Here is a 20,565-nt window from a genome sequence, read left to right as displayed (position 1 = left end):
AACTTCAGTGAATATTGAGTGCTACCCCTAATATTTCTACAGTAAGTGACCCAGTTTCACATCAATGAAAGTATATTCATATGGTACATGATGTGTATTTTTAAATAAATTTTCATTCAACATTGTCATATTCCTATTTCTTCAGTATATATATACATCATAGGATGTATCATTTCAACCACAATTCACAAATTGCTATGCATATGATTCACTTTCATTCACTCCCTGAATCAAATCCCATGTATTTCTCCATGTTGCTTTACTTGTTTTTTCATGAGATTTCTTTTATATCACATAACTTTTGCATTCCATCATCATTTTTGAAGCAAAACTCAAACACAGTTTTTTTTATAATTAGTAACCCTAATATTACCACTATATGTATAACTACTTGGATTGAATGTTTGTATGTGAATACCAGATTTCATGTATTTTTTAAAATATCAATTCAATCCATTATTTAAAATAGTAACCTGTTATATTTTTTATTCACCGTATGGTCTATTCATGCATCATCTCTATATACATAAAACCAGGGTACACCTCTTTCTATCCCCAAACTCTAAATGATAGGGTTTGAAAACATGCTCCCAGAAATGGTGGAAGAAATATGCATGTCACCTGCTCTATGTATTACTTTCATCACATCATCTTCTGGACACAAAATGCAAAACTCACACTTATCTTATTCTTCTACCAAAGCCTCATTTTAATAAGAGCATGAATTACTAAAATCATGTAAGTCTGCATTGCCTATTGTTTTCAAATCTCAATCCTATGGTGCGTATACACTTGTTTCTTTTGAGGATAGTGTGTTCAACCACCCCCCTGTTGAAAATATCCCTGATCTCACTTGCTGAACCAGCAAGAGCCATTTTTGACTGAGTGGAGTTCATGACCATGGTGAAGAACAGAGATGCCAGTGAGTAGGAGCCAGCAGGGAACTGAGCCTGGAGCAATGGAGTGCACCAAACAAAAGACCACTATTCTAAAAAAAAACACTACCACATCGCCCTCATCTTCTTCCATACAGACACTCATCATAACATTTTGGATGGGGGTTTCTAAAGTGTGAGCAGTCTAAGATGATGTGCAAAGTTAGCTCTCATGCCCATTATATGCCAAATGTCATGGTGGCCTGGAAAACCTTCCTGAGAAACAGGATAGATAAAATGGGCCTGTAGTTAACACTACTCTGCTTCTCAAAATAGAGACCTCCTGCCTGCCAGGGGTAGATTCTTTATGTGTACTGGACTCATGAAAAACCCAAACACCTGTCTGCTAGTTACTGGAGGACTTGCAACAACTCATTTGACCCAGAGGTTCCCTGTTCTGACTTCATATGGGTCAGGAGACTGATCAGAGGAAGGCAAGAAACTTCATCCAATAGTACACTTCTTCTTCATCCTTTTAGGTTTGGATGGACACATGGGATTTTTCTTGAGTTTTCTGGGGTGCTGAGAATGTAATTCACAGCCACACACAGGCCCAAGAGTCTGATTCAGACACAGCTTTTACAAAGCACTTCACTTCAAAGGCACAGATTAGGCCTCTTCTGAGTCTGATTCAGACACAGCTTTTACAAAGCACTTCACTTCAAAGGCACAGATTAGGCCTCTTCATTTCCATTTGAAACTGTTTTCTTGAGGAGTCCCAAAGGAGTGCCCTAAGGCAAACACCTCCATGACATTCAGGGGAACAGAACAATAGGGAAGAAAGAAGCCTGGAGAAAAACTTTTTTTTCAATTGAACACTGTGGCACTGACAGCTCTTAATCATGCAACTTGGGTTACTATCTATCCAAGCAGGGATTCTCCAGAGAGATCCTTACCAGTCATGCTAATTTTTGAGTTTTCTGAGATGCTTGGCATGCCCTTCAGCCATCCAGTCGATGGCCATGTCACAGAGCTTGAATGTGGTACACATATTGGTCACAAAAACACAAACCCCTCAGAGAGTGGCCAAAATTCAGGAAGAATACAGGAACTTAGGATCTTGGTAGGTGTTGCCCATCTGCAAGGCAAGCAGCAGTCCATTCATAAATTGGCAATGAGGATTCCTGCAAAGATTTCCACTAGACAGGACACATTCACGGCTGCATTCTTCTCTCTACTCTCTTTAACCACAAACCCGGTGGGATCCACTGACATAAAAAGACTCACTAGTTAACAGTCCATTTCAAACCAACAACAACAAGAAAAACAATAACAAAAAACGATTTTCATTCATGTTCTCAGAAAATGAGACAAAACAACAAATTGAAACACACACCCACTGAGACACACAAACCACCCCTGTATTTGGTCTGCATCTAACCACTCTGTCCTCTGACTCGTGGGTGAAAATATATTCCCCAGCAGTGGCCTGTCCTGTCTCAGCTCTGGTCTCATTGGCCATCTCTGTGTAGTTGTCAGGAGCCAGCAATGAGCCAACACTTCTTTTTCAGGCAAGGCCCCTGTTGAGATCATTCAAGGCATTTGGTTATCTACACATCTCTAGGTACCAACAAAGAATGACTCTGTTTTTGGTACAGACAAACAAGTGAGCCCACTGGGAGTGGAACTGCCTCTGGATGCCTCACCTCCTGGATCCCAAGTTCAGAGAGTTCCATCACCAAGGAAGTGAGGTGAGGTCACTTCCTTCAGGGAAGTGAATGAGGTCACTGCCTTGGCAACCACTTTGTCCTAACAGTTGTTTCCAAGGTTCCCATGAGATGGAGGCTGCCCCACCTTCCTGTGACATTTTTACAAGACATATGGGTCTATATACCCTAGGAGCCCGGGATCAGCAATCCACACATACCTGATTGTGTCCATCTTCCCTGCATTGAGAAGAGAGAGGCTGATTCAGCCTCATCCCTTCATCCTGACTGGGTTGTTGGCCATGGAAGATGACTTTAGACCTCACAGGTCCTACCTAACTACCTATATTTGCTCCAGGGATTATTTCTGCATCTACCTTTGAGCTTCTCAGCAGTTGGAGGATTCCCTACATACCGGTATGGCAAGATCAACTCAGGACCTGCTGTTATGTGAAAATAGGTTTAGGGAACAGAGTATGGTTAAGGGTCATATCATGTTCGATTTGGGTTAGGAGTCATTCTGCTGGATGAATATGGGTATTGGGCAACTGGGATATTTATACAAATGTAAGGTGAAATGTAAGTATGTAAATAGAAAACTAGGTAAGATCTGAAGCACACAAGTTTGTTGGGCCCTTGATTTGGATACATAGTTTTGAATTATGTTCTGCAGAGATGAATCCTCTAAATCCATAGACAATGGCCTAAGATCTTGTACCTGGGACTACTGAATGTAAAAGAGAACGTGCAGTGAAATAGAGAGAGTAGGCAGGATTCCAGTGTAGGGTAAGAAAGAAGAGTGAGTTTTGGGTTTGGACCAAAGGCCCTTTTTGCAATCCAATAAATTTCTATTAAAGTGTAAATGGGAATGTCAGCACACATGAAGAGTCAGTCACAACAAGGCACTTCGGGAAATAGATATCAATAAGGATGTTAGGAGATGAGGCAAAGTACAAAATGAGTGATAAGATCAGGGATATTTTCAACAGGGGGGTGGTTGAACACACTATCCTCGAAAGAAACAAGTGTGTACTCACCATAGGATTGAGGTTTGAAAACAATAGGCAATGCAGACGTAGATGATTTTAGTAATTCATGCTCTTATTAAAATGAAGCTTTGGTAGAAGAATAAGATAAGTGTGAGTTTTGCATTTTGTGTCCAGAAGATGATGTGATGAAAGTAATACATAGAGGAGGTGACATGCATATTTCGTCCACCATTTCTGGGAGCATGTTTTCAAACCCTGTCATTTAGAGTTTGGGGATAGAAATAGGTGTACCCTGGGTTTATGTATATAGAGATGATGCATGAATAGACCATACGGTGAATAAAAAATATAACATGTTACTATTTTAAATAATGGATTGAATTGATATTTTAAAAAATACATGAAATCTGGTATTCACATACAAACATTCAATCCAAGTAGTTATACATATAGTGGTAATATTAGGGTTACTAATCATTAAAAACTGTGTTTGAGTTTTGCTTCAAAATTGATGATGGAATGCAAAAGTTATGTGATATAAAAGAAAACTCATGAAAAAGCAAGTAAAGCAACATGGAGAAATACATGGGATCTGATTCAGGGAGTGAATGAAAGTGAATCATATGCATAGCAATTTGTGAATTGTGGTTGAAATGATACATCCTATGATGTATATATATACTGAAGAAATAGGAATATGACAATGTTGAATGAAAATTTATTTAAAAATACACATCATGTACCATATGAATATACTTTCATTGATGTGACACTGGGTCACTTACTGTAGAAATATTAGGGTTAGTACTCAATATTCACTGAAGTTCATTTTGAGTATTCAGAAATAAATATGTATGTCAAGAAAATGAATATTTCTGAAAAATATCTCGTGAAAAGTTGATATTAAATCCACACAGATGGACATGAAAGAATCAAGGTAGTATAAGTATATGACACATATATTTCCTGTTTGCAAATTCATACTATATATATATATATATATATATATATATATATATATATATATATATATATATATATTTAATATATATATATGTATATATTTAATTCTTTAAAATGTAATAGTATGTATGCCAATCAAAATTCATAAGGGGATATATATCCTTCACATATGTACCCAAAGTATTCATTTTCCTCTACGTTGTTTCATGTGTAAACTTGTTGAAGTATAAAGCTCACCACAGCTTGAATTGTCAGTTACCTCAGTGTATTGGAGGGCAGTGATCTCTTCATGAATTTCGTATTTTCCAAAGTGAGAGTACTCTCAAGAATATATCTGTGATGGCAGTAAGATTATATATGTGTATATAAAAATATACATTGTGATCCTGGCGACAGAGACAGGGAGTCAGAAAGTTAAAAATTTGTTAATTTTGAAAATTTATGGAGAAGTTGAATGTGTCATATACTTATACTACCTTGATTCTTTCATGTCCATCTGTGTGGATTTAATATCAACTTTTCACGAGATATTTTTCAGAAATATTCATTTTCTTGACATACAGGTTTTAATATATGTATCTCTGATGAAGCAAAAGGCAAGTCCAAGTATATACCATGCCTCCTATCAAATGCCTCTACTTCTATTCAATTAGGATTATTTTTATCAATGTTAGGATAAGTAGTCAGAGCCTAGCAGGTTTTGGGTTAGTGTCAGAGATTCAATATTTCAAATGGCAAAACGGAAAGTGAGTCTAATATATATGCAAATACGTGGCACATAAAAACCTTCCACTGTCATCCACCATAATCCCTGGACATTACTATCACCCAAAGAAGACACAATGAGAGGCGAAGAGAAAATTAATCTGAATACATATCTCAAATTCCAAATTATGAGGAGCTCACAAACTTGGGTGTTGCAGAAGAGATCTCAAAAGTAGAGGACAGGGTAAACATTCCACAAACATGGAACTTTGCTGGCGTAATGACTTCTTGACTATCTTCCTCTGACATTTGTGCACTAGAAATATAGCTTTGTGCTTTAGCTTCCTTTGAAGTGAGACCATATTTCTTGAATGTTCTGCTCATGGTTTCTTAACATGGATGTTTTAGTTATCCAGGCTCTCATTAAAATTAGGCTTTGGTAGAATCATAAGATAATTGTGAGCTTTGCATTTTGTGTCCAGAATATTACTGTGATGAAAGAGATATGTAGATCAGGTGACATGAGTATTTCTTCCACTATGTCTAGGAACATGTTTTGAAACTCTTAAGTTAGTATTTGGGGATACAAATAGGTATACCCTGTGTCTATGAATATAGACATGATGCATGAATAGACCATACTGGGAATAAACAGTATAACTGGTTCCAATAGTAAGTAATGGATTGAATTGGTATTTTAAAATATACATGAAATCTGGTATTCATATACATACATTCATTCGAACTAGTTATACATCTTGTGCTAGTATTAGGGTTACTATTTATACTGAAATGTGTGTGAGTTTTGCTTTGAAAAAGATTATAGAAATAGAAAACTGTGTTATGAAAGAAGTCTCATGAAAAAACAAGTAAAGAAACATGGAGGAATACATGTGTTCTAATGCAGGAAGTGATTGAATGTGAATCATATGCATAAAAATATGTGAACTTGTAGATGAAAGGATATATCTTATGAAGTATATATACTGAAGAAATCCTAAGGTACCAATGTTGAATGAAAATTAATTTCAAAATAAACATCATGTCCCATATAAATATGCTTGCATTGATGTTAAATGGGGGTCAGTTACAGTAGAAATATTAGGATTAGTACTCAATATTCACTGAAGTTAGTTTTGAGTACTAGGAAATGAATATCTATGTCGGGAAAATGAATATTTCTGAGAATGATCTTGTGAAAAGTTGATTATAAATCCACGTACATGAACATGAAAGAATCAAGGTAGTGTATCATATGACACATATATTTCATATTGGGAAAAAACGTGAAGAGTAATTTTATATATAGTCTGACCCAGGCTACAGAGAAAGGGAGTTATAAAGTTACACAGTGTTAACTTTGAAAATTCATGGAGAAGTAATAGAATAAAAAAATGACTAGTTTTATAACGCATACCCTTGATAAAGCAAAAGGAAAGTCCAAGTATACAACATGCCTCCTATAAACTGCCTGTACTTCTTTTCATTTAGGTTATTTTTATCCATAATGTTAGGATTAGTAGTCAGAGTCTAGTAGGGTAAGGGTTAATGTCAGAGATTCAATATGTTGAATGGAAAATAGAAAAATGTATCCAATGTGTATGCAAATATGTGCTACACAAAAAACTTCCCACAGTCATCCAGAACAATGCCTTGACATTACCATCACCCCAAGACATAATTAGAGCAAAAGAGGAAGAAAACCTGTGAATACACATCGGGAATGAAAAATCCTCAGGAGCTCACAACTGGAGGTGGCAGAGGAGATTACAAAAGTAGGGGAAAGGGTAAATATTCCACAAACATGGCACTGTGCTGTCCTAGTGACTTCTTGACAACCTGCCTCTGATCTTTGGGCTCTTGAAATATATGTTCATGTTAGGAGCATTAGCTTCCTTTGTAGTGAGACCATCAAAGCTGGTTTGCATCTATGTGAACTGGAGGACGTGGTTTAATATTTTCCAGTGAAATTGAGGCAGCAGAGCTAAATCCTTTCTTTGTAGATAAATGGTGTCCACTGGGGGTTTAATGTTTCCCTGGGTGAATTGTGAAGCCATTGGGTCATCCTCCATTGTCTTTTCTTTCAGTTTCACTGGGAATTTGGTAGTTGCTTCATGAAATACAAGACTATCAACTGGGACACAACACTGGAGGAAGTTCTGTCATGGGTGGTGAGTCATGGTCTGAAGGAGAAAACACCAACTGGGTTGCTATCCCATACATCTTTCCCACTTGAGCATAGTAACCTCATTCTGAGCATCACCCCAAAACCTCTCCCCACAACAAGATGCCTTTACATATAAGGGTCTGATGGCTGCCCCATGTCAGTCACATGTCATTTGGAGGCCAAAGGCAGATCCACATGGTCCCACCACAGATGTTTTATCATATACCTGCACTCCACTACTCCAGACCCAGTTCCCAGCAGAATCCAACTCAATGGAATCTCTGTTCTAAACCTTTTTCATGAATTCTAGTCAATAAAGGCACTATCTGGTTCAGTCATGATGAGCAACAAGAGATCCAAAGGTTCTCCAGTGCTTCCTGGTCATGGGAATTTCAAATGTTTCATGCTATTGGTCTAACCATCATTCAAGAAGGAAGGAGGTGGCACTGTAGGTTTTGATTCTTTCAGTATCCATTAAGTGGTGAGGAATATTCTTTCAAAGAAAGCTCTATACATCTCACACAGGGAAGTCTTTCGAAAGAGTGGCCAAAAGGTCACAGGAAGCCAGGCCTAATGGGGTGCAAAATGTGAGGTCCATGTGTGTTTTGGCTCTCAACTATGGCTGACAAGGCTTTCACAAGAAAATCATATGACATCATGGCTGAGATTCCCAGTGCAGTGGAGAAAGCCACCCTGGGCCTAGATCTTAGGTTCCAAGGGCATCTCTCATGCTCGGCCTCCTCAAATCCCAACACTATTCATGGAAATACTTCTCTGAGGTCAGTTCCAGAACTGAGTCTCTAATGGGAATCACAACAGAGTTCAAGCTGAGGTTGACCCAGTCATCTTTTACAACCACCACACAAATGACCACAATTCCAACCAAAACACTCCCACAAGGCCTTCATCTTCTTCCATATAGAAATTTATCCTAACCTTCTGGCTGGAGGTTCCCATACAGGGAGCAGTCCAAGATGGAGTCCAAAGTATGTGCCCATGAACCTCATTGGCCTAATGTCATGGTGGCCTGGACACCCTTCCTGAGAACCAGGATAGATAAAATGGGTCTGCAGTTAATACTGCCCTGCTTCTCAAATTAGAGGCCTACTGATTGTGGGGGGTAGATTATGTGTCCTGGAGTCATGAAAAATACCCAACCACCTCTGTGATAGCTACTGCAGGACTTGGAACAACTTATTTAACCCATAGAATCCCTGTTCTCACTTCATGAAGATCAGGAGTCTTTTTTTATTTTTTTGATAAAAAGCTTTGTATTTTTCCTAATGATTACTTTTGGGATAATATTTACTTATGTTGTCCTTATTCTTCTTTTTCTTTAATTAAGATTCTCCTACTTGTTTCCTCAGCTTGAAATAGTAATTTAGTGACTTTTTACTCCAAAATGCTAATGACATACTATTTCATGAGCTTTTACTACTAACACTTTCTCCCTTCTCCTCTCATTTCCTTTTTAGTTGTACTATTTTTTTTGTCAAGCACTGTTCCAAAGTTCATGCTCCTATTCCATACTTTAATCCATCTGAACATTTTTAACTTTCACTATCTATTGTATTTGTCACAAATTCCTTTAGCAAAATGAGTAGATAGCTCCAAAGTGTGGATTCTTCTTCAGGAATATATTGTGATTATATATATATATATATATATATATATATATATATATATATATATATATATATATATATACATATATATATATATATATATATGTATATATATATATATATATATATATATATATATATATATATATATATATATATTTGAGCTCTGTTTTAGTCAACTTTTTCACCGCTGTGACTAAAGGACCCAACCAGATCATTTGTAGAGGAGAAAAAGTTTATTTGTTGGCTCACAGCTTCAGAGGTCTCAATCCATAGACAACAGGCTCCATTCCTCAGGGCTTGAGGTGAGGCAGAACACCATGACAGAAGAGTGTGGCAGAGGGAAGTGGCTCACATTATGATCAGAGAGCAGAGAGATAGCTCTCCACTTGCCAGACACAAATATATACACCCCAAACCATGCCCCCCCATGCCCCACCTCCTCCAATCATACCCCACCTGTCTTTGGTTACCACTCAATTAATCCCATCAGGATATTAATTCACTGATTGGTTTAAGGCTCTCACAACCTAATCCTTTTCCCTCTGAACCCTCTTATATTGTCTCACACAAACTCTTACAAGTTTAAACTGTTTTTCTTTAACATAATATATATATATATATATATATATATATATATATATATATATATATATGTGTGTGTGTGTGTGTGTGTGTGTGTGTGTGTGTGTGTGTGTGTGTATAGTGTAGTGTCCTGGAGATTAAACCCAGAACACGTTACCACTGAGCTATATTCCCAGTGCCTTTTTATTTTTCACTTTAGGATCAGGTTTTGGTAAATTGCTTAAGATCTCACTAAGATGCTAAGGCTTCACTATAACTTATGATCCTTCTTCCTTAGCTTCCCAAAGTCCTTGGGATTCATACTGTGTTTCAGTAATCTCCATATCCAGTTCTTAAGCATAACTTTTGTTCTCTTTCCAGAGTTTTTATTGGTGCATTATAGTTGTGAATAATGATGGAAATTTGTTGTTATGCATTAATACATGCACACAATATAACAATTTAATTTGGCCAATATCGCTCCCTAAGCATAACTTTTTGAAGAAAATTTGACTAGATATGAAATCTTAGTCATTCTACCCTAGCGTTTCTTGAAAACATTTATCCATTTTTCAATTGTCTTGATTTGTATATTGCTATCAAAAATTTCAGAGGTGAGCTGGTACTCCTTTCTTTTTAAGTGGCTTTTTTTTGGAGCTTTTTAAAATATAATTTAAAACTATTTTGTACCAGTACAATATATTAATTTTACAAATGTAAAATTTTATCAGCTGTTAAAGCATTTGCAAAACCCACACATTCTACTTCAGCTTTATTGCACAGTATCTATAAGAAAATATTCATTTTTAAATTAGAAAACATAAAAATGCTTTCAATATAGAAGAGACAATCTGATTTTAAAGACAATACTCTATAAGACTGTCTATCCAGAAAATCACAAACTTTCACAGGATACCAAGCTGAACAGATGCTTCGGCAAATCCGGTACAAAGCTCTGTTTAAAACCAGTCCAAGATACTTTTCCAAACTGTATCATCATTCTTCATTAGAAATCTAGACACCACTCAAGGTGGTTTCTTATACTAAAAAAAAAAAAAAAGTTGAGGAGTTTTTCAAATGTGAGCATTCTGAACATCCCTTATACATCAAAAACAATACTTCCAACTTAATAGTCATTTGCAAGTTTATTTTCCTTCAAACAGATTATTTCTGACAACTGTTTTTAATGACTACTGATGACCCATTTTAATTTATGCTGATAGAAAACATAAGTTAAATTACATTTTTAAAACCTCGTCCTTTACAAAATCAGTTTATAAATTTGCATCATAAAAATTAGTGTCAAAACCATCCAGATGGCCTTCATTTATATGGTGGTATATTAGTTGGTTTTCCCAGAGTTGGGGTGGCAGATGTCCCACTTTTCTATGTAGTGTAATCAGTAAATAAAACCAAGCACTAAGCTGGAATCCCAAGACAGTTTAGTTAGTAAGACTCTGTGATGGATTTCAGTGGGATAGAACCCTGGACCAATACAGCGATGTAGGTATTAAAATATTGACAGCAAACCTTGGTGGGAACTTAATTCACCTCAAACAATAAACATAATCTGGAGATCCAAAAAGAAAATGATTCACATAGTCATTATTTGGTGGGGTTGTGTGTATCACAAAAAGAGGAAAAAATCCTCATTTATTAGAGCAAAGACTCACCAGATTGATAGATGTATTGACTATCACATCTTTTCCTATTAAAGCACATTGATTTGATCTCAAGTGTTTTCAAGTGCATGCCTTTGTGGCCTAGGAAATTATATTTTGGAACTTATGGACTGCATAAGCTAAGTCAACATGATACTACATTTTTATGTAGAGAAAAGAATTATAGAAATAGTGGTTATACACTCACAAATTTGTTGTAGGTACACAGAATTATCAAAACCCCAGATGCTTATAAAAAGTTTGCATTATTTAGAATTTATTCCTTAGGAATCAAAGCAGTTTGCTTTTGTGAAACTGCATTTTTCAGAACTGCTCAAAGCACCTCATCTAGATGAGTGTTTTAAATATATATATATATATATATATATATATATATATATATATATATATATATATATATATAAAGTCTACAATGAGACTTCAACATCATATATTTAACCTTTTACAGGGCTTTTTATCATGTATCCCTTCCTTAAAGTCCTTCAGAATAAAATAAAAATAAACTCTCACATTCCATTAGAAAAAAATGGAAACATTCACGGTCTGAAAATTTTCTAGATTCCCCCAAATCATGGTGCTATGTGCAATTTCCTCACATACAGGTTTTGAGGAAACCCCTGATCATCTATCATGGAATAGTTGGCTAATGGACATGCCATAGAAAATTTACATAATAGTAGTAAATAGATTAAAATCTATTCCATAAAATAAAAATGTTCTATGACTTCAATTTAAATACATATCTGAAAGCTAAAAGGAGGTTTTTTTTTGTTTTTCAAAAGTGCTAATTATTACATTTACAAGTCTCTTCAACATATCATCAAATTCTCTAAAAAATAAACCACCTTGCTTTAGGCACACTGCTCAATGAGTTGCTAAGAAGCAGAGGGAAAAGATATCACTTGTCAATTAATCCAGCTTCCTTAATTTTACTGAAGAAGAATTTCTCCAGGATATTGGCACATTTGTAGTATTCACTCTCAGGGGGGTTGTACTCTTTGCAATTGGTAAAAACTCGCTGTAAGTCTGCCATGAATAATTTCTTAGACACGTAGTACCAATTCTTGAGGCGTTCACTCATGGTTTTCAGATCCATGGGGAACCTTATAACTTCATAATATCCGGGAGCTTCTGTTCTCTTCACAGGTTCCATGAAGGGCCAAGCGCTTTGATGGCTCTTCACCTGCTGGAGGATGCTCTTGAGGGTGCTGTACAGTTGGTCAGGATCTTTGGGCTCTTTACTTTTCTCTTTTCCACTTGGTTTCCAGCCTGTCTCTCTAATTCCAGAAATGCTTTCTATAGGAATCTGTCGAACTCCATCTTTAAAACAGGAAAGTCCAGGGTAGACTTTACGAATCTGGGCCTGTTTTCATTCTATCAGCTTTTTTATTATCTCCTTCTGCTTTTTAATAATGACAGAAAATTCTGTGTATGGAATTCGGGGATTTAGCTCACATCCCATCAAAGTGACGCCTTCATAATCCTTGATGTAGCCTACGTATTTGGTTTTAGGTATTTTAATTTCTTTGGAAAAACCCTGTTTCTTGAAGTATCCGATTGCATATTCATCTGCATATGTGAGGAAGTTCAGGATGTCATGTTTTATATGATATTCTTTCAAATGATTCATCAGATGTGTTCCACTGCCCTTGACTTGCTCATTTGAGGTTACAGCACAGAAAACAATCTCTGTGAATCCTTGGGATGGGAACATCCGGAAACAGATACCACCAATAACACGGCCATCTTTAATTAAAGCAAGGGTTTTGTGTTTGGGGTCAAAGACAAGCGGTGTGATGTATTCTTTTGGCATTCGGGGCAGCTGATGGGAGAACACATTCTGTAGGCCAACCAGCCACATCAGGATCTTCTTGTTTGGTTTCTGGTTCAGGGGATTGCCGATCACATGAAACTCAATTACACCTCTCCGTTCTTCCAGCCTTGCTGCCTCATCCCTAGCCTAATGTGCTGACAGAAAATTGGTCTCTGGTCCAAGCATCGCTGCAGGGTCTGTGATGGTAGACATGACCTCATTGATCAATTCCATAGGAATATCCCCCATAACTCGGGGTCTCTTGGCCTCCTCCAGAACGTGAGAGTCATTCATTTTCCTCTTTTCTCCTGGGTTTGCCTCAAGCCCAGAAGAGGCTTTGCAAGCAGGACTGGTGCTCCCTCCATTTGGCTGCTCAAGAGAAGATGAGTTTGAATTGTATGAAACTGTCCCAGCCACAGGAGGTGGATTGATAACTGTTTGGATTCCTAGCTGGCTGGTTCTGGAAGAGGCTGAAAGAAAATCCTGATCCCAGATAGGAGAGTTTTGACTATAAACTTCTTCCTCTAACATGGACAAAAGCTTTGGGAAATGGGTGAGGATTAGAGTTCGTTTCTCAAGAGGCAGTTTGTCTTTTTCCTGTCTTGCTTGTTCCAGGAGCTGTCGCCTCAAGACAGTGAAGACTGAGCGAAGCAATGTTCTCCCGAACACCTGGGTGGTTTCATACCGAGGTAGACTGTCACAGAACTGTGGCACATTGCAGTAACACAGCCACCTTTTGTAGTTCTCTTTGTATCCAGAAATATCATCATTGGGAGATCGCAGACTACGTTGGGATGGTGCCTCCAGATGCCAATAGTTGATGCGGTTTAGGAACATTTTGGCCAACTCAACAATCGTTTTCCTTTCTTTTGATGGTAGGTGACTAAATTTGTACTGTACAAAGTTATTCACACCCTGCTCAATACTAGGATTTTCAAATGGAGGCTTCTTCTCCAAAGAGCCTTCAACCACAGGTTTTCCTCTTTGTAAAATAGATTTTCTCAAGAGCTTGAATACATAGAAATAAACTTGTTTGGTATCTGCATCTTCTTCCTTGTGGACTCAGGTAAAGAGATATTCCACATCCAACACTATTCCCAGGAGTCTGTTCATTTCTTCCTCTGACACATTCTCCAGGTGGGAAACGTGAGCAGCTAGGGCATGGCTACAACTCTGGCAGGATTCCGTGAGACTGAAAATGATCTGCTGCAGATCGGCTCTGGGGGGAGTGGGAGAGGGGTTGGGGTTTGTCCAGCCATTACATTTACAGGATTCCTCGGCCTTGCAGGCGGAGTACACTCCGAGTTTCTCCAGTTTCTTGGCCCGCGGGGCGGAGCGCAGCTGAGCCTTCTTCACCGTGATCCGGGCGAGCCACCGCCTCCCGGTCCTTCGGCCGTGCCCGCTGCAGCCACTGCTGTCGCCGGACCACAGGCGCCGGAGCCCCCGGCGGCGGCGGCGGCGGCACAGGGGGAGCCCTGCGGCGGCACGGGTGGCAGCGCTGTGGGCGGAGGGGGCAGCGCCCGGGTCCCGGCCCCTGCCCCGACTCCCACCCCGCAGCCGCCCGGCCAGGCCCCGCTAGCCTCGGACATGCCGCCCCAGAGCACGGCAGGAGGCGCGAGTGTCAGGCGCAGCCGCCGCCAGGGTCTCCCCTTAAGTGGCCTTTTAAGTCTTAAAAACCTGGAGAAAAAAATTAATCCTTATAGTACACTCATTTTACTAGAATACATTTCAAAAACAAGTTATTCAGTGTATGGAAGACATTTATCAGTGTGTATAATCATGTCTTCTTTTATTTCTGGGATATTTTCTTAGATCATCAATTTAAATTGTAGTTCACTTCCATCATCACATTTTTTGATGTTCTTGTTCTTGGACTCCAATTACAACAGTCCCTTTCTCCATGATTGTCTGCATTGCTCTTGATCATTCTATTCTTTCAGCTTTTTTGTTCTCATTACTATTTTTTTTTTTGCTTTTATCAAATGTACCTACTTTCCTGTGGGCACATTGTAATGAATCTGAATCATTGATATGGTTATTCTTTCCTTAAATTATTTCCTTAGTTTTGTCAGCTCTTATTTTTAAAAACTTTTATTTTTAAAATTTTTTGCAATTAGTTATACATGACAGCAGAATGCATTATGACTCATTATATACAAATGAAGCACAGCTTTTCATTTCTTTGGCTATACAGGATGCAGAGTCACACCATTCATGCAATCATACATGTACACAGGATAATAATGTCCATTTCACTCACCATCTTTCCACCCCAATACCCACTTCCCTACCCTCACACCATTCTGCTCAATCCACAGTTCTTCCAATCTTCCCTTGCCACCCCATCCCATTAGGGATCAGCATCAACATATCAGAGAGATAATTTGGCCTTTGGTTTTTTGGAACTGGCTTATTTCACTTAGCATGATATTTTCCAACTCCATTCATTTAACTGAAAATGCCATAATTCACACACACACACACACACACACACACACACATACACACACAATGGATGAATATTCCATCGTGTGTGTGAGTGTGTGTGTGTATCCATATATTCATATATTCATTCTACAGTTTATTTATCCATTCATTTATTGAAGGGCATCTCTGTTGGTTCCATATTTTAGCTATTGTGATTGAGCTGATACAAACGTTGATGTGGTTGTGTCACTACCGTATGTTGATTTTAAGTCCTTTGGGTACAGACTGAGGAGTGGGATAGCTGGATAAATGGTGCTTCTATTCCAAGTTTTCTAGGGAATCTCCATACTGCTTTCCAGCGTGGTTGCACTAATTTGCAATCCCAACAGCAATCCCCACTTCCTTGCCAACATTTATTGTTGCTAGTATACTTGATAATTGTCATTCTTACTAGAGTGAGATGAAATCTTACAGAAATACAAATCAAATTGCTGTAAATGCTAGAGATGTTGAACATTTTTTCATATATTTGTTATAGATTATATATATTCTTCTGTGAATTATCTGTTCAGTTCCTTAGTCCATTTATTGATTAGGTTTTTTGGTTTTATATATGAGTCTGTTTTGAATCTTATGGTTTGGATGTATATTCACAGATGGTCTAATTAATAACTGAGCATTTTCCTGTTTCATTGGCGCTTTTTCATCAAATTCTTCCTCTTTTTTTCTTGCAAGAAAACCTCTGGTTTGTACCTCCTATATCTATGCTGCTACTTGATCTCATAGAGGTACTATTCTCCTCAAAAATGACACATTCTCTTGTCCAAAGCACATTCTAAGTTCCTACCTTTTATTTAATTGCACTCTTTATCAGATTTTTTCATAATCAGCCTCACATAGCACTGACTGACATGATTCAAACTGCATTCACAGTGGTATTCCCCTCTCATCCTCCTTTCCTCTGTTCAATCTTTGATAATTCTCTGCTTTCTTGAAAGGTTCAGAATGTTGTTCTTATTTTGAGTGTTGATTTACTCAATTTGTGTGAGTTGAAACTTGCAGTCATCTCCCTCTAGTTATATCTAAACATAAGCTATGGCTAATGCTATTTCCTTTTCTCTTTCTTCATGGTTTCTTGGAGACTTTGTGAAAAGACATGACTTTGGGATTCAGCCATTATCTTAGAAGAATCATGAAATGCCAAGAAATAGAGCATTAGTACTCAACTAAAATAAAGGCAATAAAACATCTTTTATTAGAAGAATTATTAGAGAGTCAGAATGTTAATTGATTTATATTTCAAACTATAAGAAGAAGTGAAAGATCTAACATTTTGAGGTACTACGAAAGAAGTTTGAATGCAAAATTAGCTTAAAATAATCACTTTTTCCACAACTCAAGAGATGAATGCATAAGTAAAATATGTGAATTTGGAAAATTGTGCCAATATTTTAATATCATAAAAGTTAATAGATCAAAATGGTACACAATGTTGTCCCTATTCAGTAGATTATCAAATAGTATCTATTAGCACATTTGCTCTCAGTGTATGATACTAGACATATTTCACAAAAGTTCCCATCACCACATAGAAAATGTGGTAATTTATAAATGTACTTACAATATAATAAATATAGATTATATTTAAAAATTTTTTAAAATATTAAATATAAACTATCTAAGTACAACATTATATTTAAGCCAAGGAACATTATTTCTTTTCATCTTTTCTAAAATATTAGATTAATAGTGATGAATTGTTGATATTTCCTAGTTACTGTTGCTAAAGTCTTGATACATAATTTCCACCTCATGATCTGTCTCTTTCCCCCATTCCAACTTTGAAAAAGAACATACTCTGACCATACTTTGTTTTCTCATTTCCAAGACTCTACTTATGGAATTCTTCCTTTCCTGAAAATTAGTTTGGGACTGGCTTATTTCAATTAGCATGATATTTTCCAACCCCATTCATTTATTGTTCCTCATTTCCTGGTAAAGTCTCATTTATCCACATAATTTTTGTTTATTTTTTTCCATAGAGATATCTTTAATGTCTAATCTCTAGAGCTCTAAAGTTTTATTTCTCTACAAGAATCTTAAGGCTAACTGTAGAATATATTTGTCAGCTTTGCATTACTATAATAAAATGCCTGAGACAATCCTATACCTAGAAGATAAAAAAAATTCCACCAGAAGACTGCTAGAGCTGATAAACTAATTTGGCAAAGTAGCAGATTACAAAATCACAGACAAAGATCAACAACTTTCCTATATATCAACAATGAATCTGCTGAGAAATAAATCAGGAAAACAATTCTATTGACAATAACCTTTAAAAAATCATAGGAATAAATCTAACAAAGGAGGTGAAAGAACTTGACAATGAAAACTATAGAATATTGTACAAAGAATTTTAAGAAGAACTCAGACAATGGAAAGACTTCTCAAGTTCATGGAGAGGCAGAAATAATAGCATCAACATGGTCATACTATCAAAACTATATATATATATATATATATATATATATATATATATATATATATGTAACAAAACTATATATTTATATATATATGTAACAACAAATATGTAAAATGTGTATGTAACAACAGATACCACCATTATGTACCATTATAATGTATATATATATATATATATATATATATATATATATATATATTCCAAAGCAATCCTTTATCAAAATAACAATGATATTCTTCATAGAACTACAAAAAAGGCCTAAAATTCATTTTGAAGGAAAAAAGACACCCAGGATAGTCAAAGCAATTTTAAGCCAAAAAAAAAAAGCAATAATAGGGGCATCACAAAACCTTCAAATTATACTATAGAGCTATAGTAAGAAAAATATCATGGAACTTGCATAAATACAGACATATATACTAATGGTACAGAATAGAAGACAAAGAGACAAACCCATGAATCTTGTTATATAACCCTTGACAGAGATGCCAAAAAACATACACTGGAGAAAATACAGCCTATTAAACAAATAGTGATAGAAAACCTGGTTATCCATATGTAGAAGAATGAGAACTAGGAATTAGATCAGAAATGATACAACCCATAGAGGAAAACATTGGTTCAAAACTCTAGGGTGTAGAAATAGGAAATGATTTTCTCAATAGGACCCTTAAAGCTCAGGAAATACTTTTAAGAGTTAATAAATGAGATGGCATCAAATTGAAAAGCTCTGAACAGTAAAGAACTAAGTTCAGAATGTGAAGAAGTAACATATAAAAAGGGAGAAAAATCTTTGCTAGCTACTCTTCTGACAGAGGGTTAATATCTAGAATATATGAAGAACTCAAAAAACTTTACACCAAAAACTGAAGTAATCCGATTAATAAATGAGAATGAATTAAACAGATACTTCTCAAAAGAAGAAATACAAATGATCAATGAATATAGAAAAAAGTGTTCAGCATCATTAGCAATTAGAGAAAATAAAAATCATAACAACACTGAGATTTCATCTCATGACAGTCACAATGGCAGTCATTAAAAATACAGATAACAATAAATGATGAAGAGAATATGGAGAAAGGCGACATGTTTACACTGTTGGTTGGATTATAAATTAGTACAACTACTATGGAATCAATATAGAGGTTCCTCAAAAGACTAGGCATAGAACTACCATATGACCTAGCTATACCTCTTCTTCATATTTATCCTGAAGAATTAAAGTGATTATTCTATAGTGATAAATGCATACCCAGCTTATAGCAGCACAATACACAATAGCCAAACTATGGAACTAGCCTAGACTTTTGTCAATGGATAAATGGATCAAGAAAATGTGGTATATATACACCATTGAGTTTTATTCAGTCATAAAGAAAAATGAAATTACATCATTTGCAGAAAAATGGGTGAATGTAAAGGCCATTATGTTAAGTGAAATAAGTCAAAATCAGAAGGTTACGGGTGGTATCTTCTCTCTCATTTCTCTAGTGGGAGCAAGAGAGGAAAAAGGAAAAGAAAGATGGGGGTGGATCTCATGAAAATTGAAGGGAGATCAGTAGAGGAAATGGACCAACAGGTGGGATGTGAAAGGTTTGTGGGATGAAGGGGGAAAGTACTGGGGTGTGTTATTGGCCAAATTATATTATTATATTGTGTGCATTTATGAATATGTAACAACAAATACCACCATTATGTACCACTATAATGCACCAATATAAATATGGGGAAAAATCTATTTTTTCATATCTAATTTCTAGAACTCTAAATTTTTATTTCTCTACAAGACACTTGAGACTAACTGAAGACTACAACTTCAGACTACAGCTTTTCATTGCTGTAATGAAATGCTTGAGGCAACTTATAAAAAAGAAAAGGTTTATTTAACTCAACAGTCCTTGAGTTTCCAGTCCAAGAAAGTTTGGCTCTGTCACTTTGGGCCATTAGTGGGGATACCAGATGGTAATGGTGCAAGTCACATTACAGAGTAAACTTCTCACATCAGGAGCCAGAAAACAGAGAAAAATTAAATTGGGGTCCCACAGTCCCCTTTGAAGGCATACTCCCAGTGATCTAAAGACCTCCTATAAGGATACACACCTCCCAAAAGTCTACAAAACCATCTAAACGCACATCCCTGAGATCAAGCCTTTAACACGTGGATCTTTGGGAGATAGGCTTAGACTGTAATAAGTTATTATAAGATAATCTCAGTATAAGGTTTTATGTAATAATCCTGATGATATTTTATTAAGCAATATTGCAGAAAAAAATCTAATAAAGAAAAAATTGATCATTTAATGGGTACCCATGAATCATGAAACTCCCTTAAAAACTTCACAAACTTAAAGTAAGACTTGCAGGAAGTAACAGAGATGTCAATAGTGGCTCACTACAAACCTTGAAGTTATAGCACCATATTTCATAGTAGTGGTCAGCATCAATCATTAATTTATTAGCTATTTTAAAATATTATCTGTACTGTGAAACTGAAGATATTCTTTAATGTTCTGACAAAAGCCACATCCATCCCTTGAGCTGTGTTACTACCTCATTTTTTTAAA

The 20,565-nt window shown here is 36.4% G+C and overlaps 1 pseudogene; it reads right to left on the bottom strand.

The window, feature by feature from the left end:
- Positions 1 to 12,174: 12,174 nt before the first annotated feature.
- On the bottom strand, positions 12,175 to 14,678 carry LOC143388393 (histone acetyltransferase KAT2B pseudogene; annotated as a pseudogene).
- Positions 14,679 to 20,565: the final 5,887 nt, after the last annotated feature.

Source organism: Callospermophilus lateralis, unplaced genomic scaffold, assembly GCF_048772815.1.
Source record: "Callospermophilus lateralis isolate mCalLat2 unplaced genomic scaffold, mCalLat2.hap1 Scaffold_329, whole genome shotgun sequence".
NCBI classification, from domain to species: Eukaryota; Metazoa; Chordata; class Mammalia; order Rodentia; family Sciuridae; genus Callospermophilus; species Callospermophilus lateralis.
The sequence above is the reverse complement of the archived record's forward strand: the minus strand, read 5'-3'. Positions and strand labels throughout refer to the sequence as shown.